This window comes from Syngnathus scovelli, chromosome 2 (assembly GCF_024217435.2).
Source record: "Syngnathus scovelli strain Florida chromosome 2, RoL_Ssco_1.2, whole genome shotgun sequence".
Lineage (NCBI taxonomy): Eukaryota > Metazoa > Chordata > Actinopteri > Syngnathiformes > Syngnathidae > Syngnathus > Syngnathus scovelli.
The window spans coordinates 28,666,318-28,670,170 of record NC_090848.1 but is presented as its reverse complement, the minus strand read 5'-3'; the positions used below and the strand labels follow the sequence as shown (position 1 = coordinate 28,670,170).

Here is a 3,853-nt window from a genome sequence, read left to right as displayed (position 1 = left end):
TTTGACATCTGTGCTGGCCAATAATGGCTTTTACATGCTGTTTGTCCAGGGGTTCAAATACTTGTTTTTCCTCATCAGACGGTTATCAATTTTTATAAATTCATATGATGTGAATTTCTGGAATTTTTTGGGGGATTCTGTCTCTCACTGTTAGAATGTACATATGATTAAAATAGTAGATCGTTGCATTCTTTGTAAGTGGGCAAACCTGCAAAATCAGCAAGGGGTCAAATACTTATTTCCCCCACTGTATGTATATATATATTTTCATAGGATATGTTACTTCTATTCAACTGCAATATCACTACTTTGTTGTAAGCCGTATGCAACGAAATTTCGTTTTGTATGCACCATGTGCAGACAAGATGACAATAAAGTTTGTCTAAGTCTAAGTCATGTCAGGTCAGCTGTCTGGAGAGAGAGAGAAGTCAGGACCTGCGGGCGGAGCACCACCGTGCCACCGCCACCATGACGGAACTCAAAAGCAAACTCCATGAGGAGAAGCAGAAAGAGTTAGCCGTTACCAGGGAGACATTACTGCGGCAGCATGAAATGGAGCTGATGAGAGTGATCAAAATCAAAGATGGAGAGATCCAGCGACTGAATGCCTTGGTGCTCAGCCTGAGGGACGGCTCCATGAACGAGGTGATCCGCTCAATCCGTGTCTGACTATCCGCACGCCACGTCGGGCTCCGATGCGGCCGCTACCGTATTGTGTAGCTTGTCCCCAGCAAGCGTCGCGGCGCTCCGTTGCGGTCTCAACGGCCCGGTGTGGCGCAATGTCTGCTCAGGTGAGGAGCGGGGGCGCTTCGCTGGCGGAGGTGGAGGAGACGCGGCGGTGTCGGGAGACCGAGCGGTGTCGCCTCCACCAGGAGCGCGGAAGAAGCCCTGGCAGCGGCCCAGCAGGCCTGGCAGTCCCGAGCGGCCGAGCTCCGATCGGCTCATCACCAGCATCGGGAGGAGCTGAGCCGAACCAAGACAGACTGCGAGAGGGAGATCCGCCGACTGGTAGGACCGATCAGATGCGCGGTGCGTGGCTATGTTCCCAATTTCGTTGTATACCTGCAGTGCAATGACACCTAAGGCATTCTATTCTATTCTATTTCACAAGAAGAAAACGTCCGGTTGCTCGCTTCGCTTTTGTCACAGCAAAGGTGTTCTAGTCGATTCAAGAAAAAAATTGGCCGGTTTCTCTCTTTGTTTTTGTCACAATTCTGGCAAATGGGTTTGCCCGCCTGCCTGAGCGCTCCCCGTTTGCACATCCAGATGGATGAGATCAAGCTGAAAGACAGAGCGGTTAGTGTTTTGGATAAAGCCCTGGGGCCGGCCACGTCCACCGCCTTCAGCTGCAGACTCAGGCTGCCGAGCAGCAGATCGCTGCCCTGAGGGATTCCCAAAGGGCGGGCCTAAACTACCCTGGAAGTGGGGTCAACGCCGCTACTAGCAATCCTCTTCATAGCATAAGCCACCTCATCACACACTTGCAGTACGCATGACTTAGTTCGTTGCTGGAGGAAGGTAGCACAAAAACAGTTTTAAACTTTGAACGAGTGGTTGTGTGTGTGTGTTGCGGGGCGTTTTCAGTCTCAGGAGGATCGGGACACGCGAAGGTTTCATCTGAAAATCGCTGAGCTCAGCGCAGTCATCAGGAAACTGGAGGATCGAAACGCCCTGCTTTCTGAAGAGCGCAACGAACTGGTAATTTATTGACGGCACGCTTGAAGGTTTGCGCTACGTTTGATGCGCGCCATCCAGCGAGGCACCCATTGCGCTTGCTTATTAGTTGAGCGGCGCGGCAAATCGGTTGCCTGGTAGATGTCTTTTATTGGGAGCCAAAGCCACGATTCCGTTCAAACCGATGCAAAAGGAATGGATACGTTCTGGCCCGCGTGTTGTGCGTCTTTCACATCCCGCACTTCATGCTTGCAGCTAAAGCGACTGAGAGAAACAGAAAGCCAGTTTCTGCCACTCCTGTACAAAAACAAACGCCTGAGCAGGAAGAATGAAGAACTCTCGCTGGTGCTGTGTCGCCTTGAAAACAAAGCGCCTTTTGTCACCCAGGAGAACGAGGAGATGGCAAGCTTGGTAAGTCGACGCGGACAACGGCGGCGTGCCAACAGAGTCCACTGCATTTGTGGTCCACAGAGAAGGCCTAGTTCACTCAATGACCTGGACCGCGGTTGCGGCCAGCAGGACGGTGAACTGGAGTTCCTTCAAGTTGTGGAGCAGCGGCACATCATCGACAACTTGTCCAAGGTCTTCAGGCAGGCGACTCGCTCGCTGTCGCCAGGAAACCTTTTCCGTCCAAAGCTTGGCCGGCGGCCGCCATCCAAAAAATTGGCCCCTTAAATTCCGACCTTTCAAGCAGGAGCATTGTGCGCACGCGTTTGAACATGCTTTAGACTTGTTTTGCCGTTTTCAGCAGCTCAAAGCTCCCGTTTTGTCAGCGCCTTTGCCACTCGCTGTGCCCTGAAAACGACGGACTCGCCCGGCTGCTCAGCCCGTCAACCATGAGCCGCGAGCGCGACGTCATTGTCCGTAGGCAGCTAGTGGCAAAATGCACCCTGTTAGAGTTGCGCTCGCTCCAACTTATTTTGCAAGAACCACACGGGAGACAAGTAAGTTCTTTTGGACACCTGCAGGTGGAGAGTCCATCCGTTGTACGCATGAAGTCTGACTCTCGGCTCCTGCACGAGCATTTTTATTAAGAGAAACAGGGTGGGTGTTAGAGTGGATTGGATAGAGAAAGCCCTTGACCTCTAGTCAAAACATAGCAAGGGGTGTTTTACGACTTTGTGTAGGAAGGGATAAGCGATAGGGATAAATAAGGGATAAATAATATTATTTATTACAGGTTGCAGTCAAAGTCAAAGCAACATAATCATACGATAAAGATAATCTGGAAAACCCTGACACACCCTGTAGTTGTCACTTTTGGAAAAGACGAGCGTCCCTCCAATCATTGCCGGTGACATGTTTTTCAGGCTCTGGAGGCAGGAGCTCATGTCAGAAATGTCATTGTGAGTCGCATTTCTGCGCCGGAGCCGTTCGTTCCCTTTGCATCCAAAGAATCTCAAAGGCGGATTATTTGTGTCGAAAGGAGAGAGATTTGCTGCTACGATACCGACGTCAAGATGGCGGCGCGTGCACACGCAGCGGCCACTCTCTGTCCCGTTCGGTGTTTTGTGAGTGTTTACTGAGTGTTTGTCCGGCAGTTTTGTGTATGTTCGTCTCGTTTGATACGTCGTGCTACGCGGCGGGCATGTTCTGCTCAACATCGGCGGAAGTTTTATGGCGTTCTGGACTTTGGTGCGGAGAGATTAAGGGCGCTCGGACTGCTTCGTCATGGAGCGACGCCGGACTGGCCTGCTCTTCCTCCCTCGGTTGGACTGCGTCGTGAGCTCGGACTGCTCCGTCCTGGAGCATTGTTGGGATGCGTCGGCAGCGGGTCTGCGAGGCAGCGGAAGAGGGGCCAGCGCGGAGACGTCGGGCCAGGCTTGCGCCCAACCCAGCTAGCCAAGCCGTGCCTTCCCTTCTCCTGGCGTACGTTCGTTCGCGGGACGACAAGATGGGTTGCGTTCGCCTGATAGGATCTACGAACCGGACAGTGCGTGCCTGCTGTGTGCTCGTGTTCACAGTGGCCTGGTTGACTGTCATCTTTCCGGACTCTGCTGTGCATCGGGAGCGGCTAGCGTGCTATCACTCTTATTGTTCATCTTCTTGTTTTATTTTTCCTGTGTTGTTTTACTTGTATGTGCGTTGTGAACTCTGTCTTGTCACCCTGGGATAGTGAGAAACGTAATTTCGATCTCTTTGTGTGTCTTGACATGCGGAGGAATTGACAATAAAGGAG

The 3,853-nt window shown here is 52.0% G+C and overlaps 1 long non-coding RNA gene across 1 annotated transcript; it reads left to right on the top strand.

Moving 5' to 3' along the window:
• The first annotated feature begins 251 nt into the window (after positions 1-251).
• LOC137840106 (uncharacterized) lies at positions 252-2,270 on the top strand. The gene is made up of 3 exons (XR_011086547.1): positions 252-1,008; positions 1,267-1,698; positions 1,930-2,270. It is a non-coding gene; the product is annotated as an uncharacterized lncRNA (long non-coding RNA).
• Positions 2,271-3,853: the final 1,583 nt, after the last annotated feature.